The sequence below is a fragment of the Orycteropus afer genome, unplaced genomic scaffold, assembly GCF_000298275.1.
Source record: "Orycteropus afer afer isolate SDZICR_OR568_19922 unplaced genomic scaffold, OryAfe1.0 scaffold00088, whole genome shotgun sequence".
NCBI lineage: Eukaryota > Metazoa > Chordata > Mammalia > Tubulidentata > Orycteropodidae > Orycteropus > Orycteropus afer.
The window spans coordinates 7,571,048-7,578,659 of record NW_006921675.1 but is presented as its reverse complement, the minus strand read 5'-3'; the positions used below and the strand labels follow the sequence as shown (position 1 = coordinate 7,578,659).

At 45.1% G+C, this 7,612-nt stretch overlaps 1 protein-coding gene across 1 annotated transcript in view; it reads right to left on the bottom strand.

Annotated features, from left to right (window-relative positions):
• GALNT16 (polypeptide N-acetylgalactosaminyltransferase 16) overlaps nucleotides 1-7,612 on the bottom strand; it is a 187,160-nt gene that overhangs the window by 160,978 nt on the left and 18,570 nt on the right. The window lies entirely within an intron of this gene.

Here is a 7,612-nt window from a genome sequence, read left to right as displayed (position 1 = left end):
CTTCCAGCCAAACAAAAGATGGGCATATGAGTTGAACATTTACCTGAGGTAGATACACTCCTTGGAGAGAACAATCATGGGAGAAATAAGGGCTGTAATGCTCAGAAAGACTGCTCAGGGGGCAAGAGTACATGGAGGGATGGACACAGGGAAGAGGTAACTATCAGGAGGAAGTGGGAGAGGAGCTGTTGCATTGGGCTAAATTGTAGTCAATGTCATCAGAGAACGTGTATGTGAACTGCTCTATGGTAAGTGAATTTGTTCTGTAAACTCACCCAAATCACAATTAAAAAAAGAAAGAAAGAAACAGTGGGAGATAAAAAAATAATTATTGTTGTTTTAAGCCACTAAGTTTTGGAGTGCTTTGTTATGTACCATTAGTTAACTAATATATAACTAACAAGCAACAGCTAGTACTAGTTTAGTACTTACTATGTACTAGTCAGGAGCTCTGGTGGCGTAGTGCCTAAGGCATTCAATTGCTAACCAGAAGGCTTGCGGTTCAAACCCACCAGCCACTCCTCGGAAGGAAGGTCGGGCAATCTACTTCCACAGTGATACCGCCTTGGAAACTGAAGGAGGGGTTGCTATGAGTCGGGGCCGACTCAATGGCACATAACAACAACAACAACAACAACAACATGTACTAGTTACTATTCTAAATATTGGATATCAATTAACTCATTTAATCCTCACAGTAACACTCTGGAGGCTTTTAACTAGTAAAGGAGCCCTGGTGGTGCAGTAGTTAAGCACTCGGCTGCTAATCGAGTTAGCAGTTCAAACTTACCAGCTGCTCCATGGGAGAAAAGACCAGGTGATCTGTGCAGTAAAGGTTACAGGTTAAGAATCCCTATGGAAGCAGTTCTACTTCATCCTATGGGGCCACTATGGCTTGGAATCCACTAACAGCACACAACAACAACCAGTAGCCAGTTGTCCAGTTGCTTCCGACTCTTAAGGACCAGTAGCCCATTTTACAGATGAGCAAAATGATGCACAGAAAACTTGCCTGGGAACACATTGCTACTACGTGGCAAAACTGGAATACGAACCTCCACACTCTGGCTCCAGTGTCTGTACCCATAGCCACTACGTCATGCTGTAGCCTGAATAAAGCCATAACCAGAAATTTGGCACCAAGAAGCAAGAAATGTTCTCAATTCCACAGAGCCTGCGTTTAAGGGAAGGAGAAGAAGGGGGTGAGAGAAGAAGGAAAAGAGCCACCACTCCCCTCTTCCCCCAGACCTTCCAGGTTCCCACCTTTCTCCTTGGGTTTATAGGTCTAACCTCCTCCTACACTGTCAGTAGGATGGCCTCAGAACATCACTCAGCTGGTACAGGGTATTCAGATTTTCCTGACAGGAAAGGTTACTAAAATTTTGCACGATCTGTGAAACTCTTCTCTCAACTCCTGAGTTAGGGCTGTGGCCCATGGAGATGACCAGTGTTTCCTCTCCACACCCTCTAACTCAATGTCAGCCTTGTACCCTGCTCCTTCAAAGCAGCCAAAGTCTTAAAACATAGCAGGTCTCTAAAATGGAGAAAAATCACTGAGCAAAGACAACTTCATCTAATGCAGGATCAGAAATACAAGGTACATGTTCCACGGTCCCTTTCCAAACCCATTTCGGACATGGTCAATCGATCATAACCTTTTTTCCACTCAAGCCTGGACACAGCTTCAGAATCCTTCTCATCACAACGCTCTTGTCTGCCACTTGCACAGGTTCTGAACTGGCATTTGAGCTAAGTCCTATTTGTCATTCTGGCTCTAACAGGACAAAGATGAAACACCAAAAGCAACAGACTGGAACTAATCTCTCTCCTTTCCAAGGGACTAAAACACTCCCCACCTCCCACTGCTCTAACCCCTCCTCCGAAACCCATTTTCATAACAGTGAGAGCTTAGAAGGGATTTTTAAAAGAAAAGACACTGCACGAAAACATTGACCTTGCGGGGAGGTGTCCTGTGCCCACAGATGATGGTGAATTAGGAACCAACGACTCAGCAGCAGCTGAACTGGGAAGGTGTCATCCTGAAGGCAAGGCAAACTAGGATTTGTGGCCACTTTCTTCACTTTATAAATAACCTTCCGCTGACACCTCTGAGCACCTAAAGTGCTCAGAGAGTTTACAGATGAATGTCTGGACCAGCAGCATCCGATGAAAATAGAATTGCGTTCTATGCCACATATGTAATGTTAAATTCTCTAGTAGCCACATTTAAAGAGTAAAAGGAAACAGGTGAAATTAATTTCAGTAATATATTTTATGTAGCCCAACCTACCCAAAATATTATCACTGCAACCCATAAGCAGCATAAAAATTATTAGTGAGACATTTTAATTCTTCTTTTCATGCTAAGTCTTTGAAATAAAATGTGTATTGTACACTCACAACACACTTTAATTTAGATCCTCAATTTTCACCAGAAATGCTTGATCTGTAGTTAGACTTCATAAAATTTACAGTTGAACAGATAGATTCCACATATCCAAGTTCTTCTAAATACTCTGAAAAGTCTTCCAATAACTGAATTGAGTATTTGAAAACAGAGATCACTTAAAATTGAATTAAATTAAAAATTCAGTTCTTAGTCGCACTTCATACATCAATGGCCACGTGTAGCTGGTGGCTACCGTACTGGACAGCACAGGTCTGGACTGCCCAGAGCCCCTCCTACCCACAGGCAGATGCCAGCCTACCATCAGAGCCCCTGTGACTATGCTCAGGGATTCCAAGGAATTTGTTGCTGGCTCTTCTGAACCCTCTCTCTCAGGCCAGTCTCCTCACACACAACCAGTTTCACTCTGACCAGGCTCTTTGTTGGACTTCCTGCTTTGCCCCAATATTGTCTTCCAGATCTCAGGCTCCATGTTGTACAGTTCTTAGGCTAGTGCACCCCTACCCTACTGTGAACCCAGGTGAGGCCCATAGTCCCTGCTTGGATGGAAGGACTGTTGAGGTGATGCTATGTTTTCTCTTATGCAAAAACTAGGCATTGGCAATCTTGAGGTACATGAAGGACTAGACATTTCATTGGTATTTTGGGAGATGCTACTTGCTATTTTCATGCCCCCAAAAGTGTGATCAAGACCCACTAATGGATGACCATATGCACCTCTGCCACCCACCTGGAGAATCCCCTCCATTGCCCTCCTGGCCCTTGCAATGTGGTCGCTCTGTCCCTTGGTTCCCTTTCTTCACCTGTTCTTTTGGATAGGTGAACTATTCTGGGGCTGGGCCTCAGCCCGGACCATTTCACTCCTTCAGTGCATCAAAACCACAGCAGACATCATTAATGGATCATGTGTCCTCCCTGTCCCCCAGTGAGGGATTCCATGGGGAATGGAAAAGATGGCCTACAATCAAAGAATCAGGTTGCAGACATGAGAGGTGCTAGAAGATCACCGCCCTGGAATTGACTGCCAACTTGGAAGACGACTTCAGTCCCCTCTGGCTGTGGTACCTCAAGGCCAGACCTCCTTGAAATGAAAGGCCTTGAAATGTCAGAAACCCTCCTCAACAGTTTGTTTAAAGACTCTAAAAGCCAGCGCTGCTGTGAGAAGATAAAGGGATGAGAATCTGAACTCTGAAAAGCAGTATCTAAAAGGGCATGACTGACAGTGGCTTGGAATTGAGCATGTGTGACCTGAGACACAAAAAACGAAGAGCCCGCAGCTTGTTAGAGACACATGAAGCCATATACCAGTCCCTCGAGCACTGAGGAGGCCACTTAAACTTCAGGTGGTGCAGCCTCAGACAGGCTTGGGCTCAGCCATCCTCCCTCCCTTTAATCCACCTCCTGCCTGACAGCAAAGCTGTGTGGGTCCCTGGTCCTGCCAGACCTCAGGCTGGCCTGCACAGGTGCCCATCTCCTGAGGGAAGGCCCTGGAAGGCTTCTGTCTGAGCTGAGACACACATAGAGTCTGCTGACAAAGAAGGGAAACCTGAGACCTGGAGCAGGAAAAGGCAAGAATTCTAAGTTCCTCCATTGCCAGAAAACATCCTTTCCAGAGTCTCAACCACACCTGAAGAGAACACAACAAACCAGACAAGGAAACAAAAGGGGACTTGATCAGGTACGACCATATTTAGAGGAATTCTTCCCACACAAAACTCCCTCCAGAGAGAGTCCTCCCCATCCTGCCCTACTCCAGTATCTCAACAAGGGCTGCATTCTCTTTTGTCTTTTAAATCTCTTCAGGCATCAGCCCCCTCCCTCCCCCTTCACCAGCCTCACCACACACACACACACACACACACACACACACACCAAACACTTCATTGATCCCATGTTATAAAAAATGAAGTGTTCCAGCCATAGAATATTTTTCAAAGAAACTTACATTTACCTCTTTAAGAACCAACACAAATATATTTGGCCATTTTGCTGGAAATTTTTCTAAAATGAATGACATAGTTCCCTGACTTCCCAAGCCCAGACACTGATTGTAATTGATCACTTCCTGATGATTCAGGGACGTGTTTCTAAGCACGACTTTACCACAGCCTGTAAGGCCTAGTGATCTTGCGCTCCACCCCTCTGACCAAACTTTCCTCTGCTCAGGCTGTCCCAGCCAAATGCAAGGAGCACACACCCTCCAGGGATGGTGCTTTGATACCTGGAATACTCTCCCTCTAAAAACCTGACTGGGAGCTCTGGTAGCATAGTGGCTAAGACACTTGCCTGCTAACCAGACGGCTGGCGGTTCAAACCCACCAGCCACTCCTCGGAAGGAAGGTTGGGCAATCCTACTTCCGTAGTGATACTGCCTCGGAAACCCAAGGAGGGGTCGCTATGAGTCGGGGCCGACTCGACGGCACATAACAACAACAACAACAAAAACCTGACTAGGAGCTCTGGTGGCATAATTCCTAAGGCATTTGACGCTAACCAGAGGCTGGTGGTTCAAAGCCACCAGCTACTCCTCAGAAGGAAGACTGGGCAATCTACTTCCATAGAGATACTGCCTCCGAAATCCAAAGAAGGGTCGCTCTGAATGGAATCAACTCAACAGCGGTGAATTTGGTTTGTTTTTGCTTTTTGAGATACCTGACTGGCTCACTCTTCCTATTCATGTCATCTTCTCAAATGCCATCTTATCAAAGAGACCTTTCCTGGACATTCTTCTCCCACCTTTCTGTCCCCTTATGCTGATTTATTTGATTTTCATAGTATTTGTCACCACTTAACCCTATGGGGCAGCTCTACTCTGTCATATAGGGTCACTAAGAGTTGGAAAAAGTGAAAGCTGAAAGCAAAGAGGACTTGAAGCACTTACTGATGAAGACCAAAGACTGCAGCCTTCAGTATGGACTATACCTCAACATAAAGAAAACAAAAATCCTTACAATTGTATCAATAAGCAACATCACAGTAAACAGAGAAAGCACTGAAATTGTTGAGGATTTTATTTTACTTGGATCCACAGTCAACATCATGGAAGCAGCAATCAAGAAATCAAATAACATTTACATTTGCATGGCAAATCTGCTATAAAAAACCTCTTTAAAATGTTAAAAAGCAAAAATATAATCTTGAGGACTAAGGTCTACCTGTGCCAAGCCATGGTATTTTTAATCGCCTCATATGCATGCGAAAGCTGGACAATGAATAAGGAAAACTGAAGTATTGATGCATTTGATTTATAGCGTTAGTGAAGAATATCAAATATACCACGGGCTGCCAGAAAAATGAACAAATTTCTACTGAAAGAAGGACAGCCAGAATGCTCCCTAGAAAGGAGAATGGTAAGACTTCATCTCATGACTTTGGACATGTTACCAGGAGAGACCAGTCCCTAGGGAAGGATATCATGCTGGGTAAAATAGAGGGTCAGTGAAAAAGAGGAAGACTCTCTCTCTCTGCAAGATGACTGACACAGTGGATGCAACAATGGGCTCAAACACACCATCAGCTATGAGGATGGCACGGGACCAGGCAGTGTTTCGTTCTATTGTTCATAGCACAGTTATGAGTCACAACTGGCCTGATGGCACCTAAAAAAAATAACATGAGTCTGAACAGACTCGACAGCATACAACAACAGTACATTTTATGGAGTCTTGGAGTGGTGCAAACAGTTAACACATTCAGCTGCTAACCAAAAGTTTGAAGGTTTGAGTCCACCCAGAGGCACCTCAGAAGAAAGGCCTGGTGATATGTGTCTGAAAAATCAGCCACTGAAAACCCTGTGGAGCATAGTTCCACTTTGATACACATGGCGTCAGAGACAACTTGATGGCAACTTCACTCCTGGGAGCATGGGATTTACCTGTTTCATTATCTCCCATGCCTGTAACAGTCCTGGTTCATAGAAGGTGCTCAGGAAATAATTGTTAAGTGAATGAATAAATGATGTCTTCAGCACTTCTGACAAGTGTGTGCAGTGGAAGGGGCGTCACCTCTACATCAAATGGTCCTTCCTGGCTGGTTCTTTACTATTAGCTTTCACATCTCAGTGTGTCAGCTGTTGTTGTTGTTGTTATGTGCCATCGAGTTGGCCCTGACTCATAGCAACCCCTCCTTGGGTTGCCAAGGCAGTACACTACGGAAGTAGATTGCCTAACCTTCCTTCCAAGGAGTGGCTGGTGGGTTTGAACCACCAGCCTTCTGGTTAGCAGTCAAGTGCCTTAGGCACTATGCTACCAGAGCTCCTCTTGCTTCTTCTAATCTGCTGTATTTGTAACCTAGGAAAAGCAAAAGGTTGCCAGGAGATGACCAGCCTCCTCAACTCCTTAAAATGATTTTTATAAATAATATTACTTTCCAGGCTCTGGCTGAAGGACAGCTCCATGCCTGTCTTCTGAGTAAAATCCATCGGCATTGTGAAATTTCTCTGCTCAAGGGTCTCTGTAGCTTCCGTCTGGTCTTCCTGGGTACATGACGGATTGTTGAGATGACTGAGTCTGCCTGTAGACACTTTTGCACATGTATCTGTGTGCATCCCCAGACACACTTACACACACCATAGGTTCTTGGCTCTACAGAAGGGAGTTGCACAGCCCCATTAGACTGTGTTTCAAGGGAAGGAAAAAGGGGGAGAACCCCAATTTAGTCCCTGTAAGAATTAAAGGTTTCAAGGTCTTCTGAACACAAGTGGTCTATGTCTTTGTATAGCTCACCCCCTTGCCTTATTCTCCTCCTTCAAGCACTGGCAGACCTTGTGCTCTGGTTTAGGGCCACCTCACTTTCGTAGGAGAGGTTCAAGATGGTTTGAGCTAAGAGGGACCTCAGAGATCCTGTAGTTCAACCTTCATCTGAAAGATGCAAAAACTAAGGCCCAAAGAGTGGGAGCAACTGCACTTTGAGGGTAAGGCTGAGCCTAGAAATGGGGTCACTTGGTCTTCATTTCACATCCTCTCTCCATTCCCCTCACACACCCCTCCTTGACAGCCAACATCTGTTTCTATCCATGATCACTCCATTCTGCCGGGTCCCAGTCCAGATAAGTGTTAAGGGAATGCCATAATGGCAGGTCTCACAACTTTGAGCATGTTAAGAGATGACACTTACCTCTGAGCTCTGCGACAATGTCATCCCTGACCTACAGTGAGTCACATCTTATTTCATGGAGTGGCATGAATGGCTTTGACCTAAAAGCAT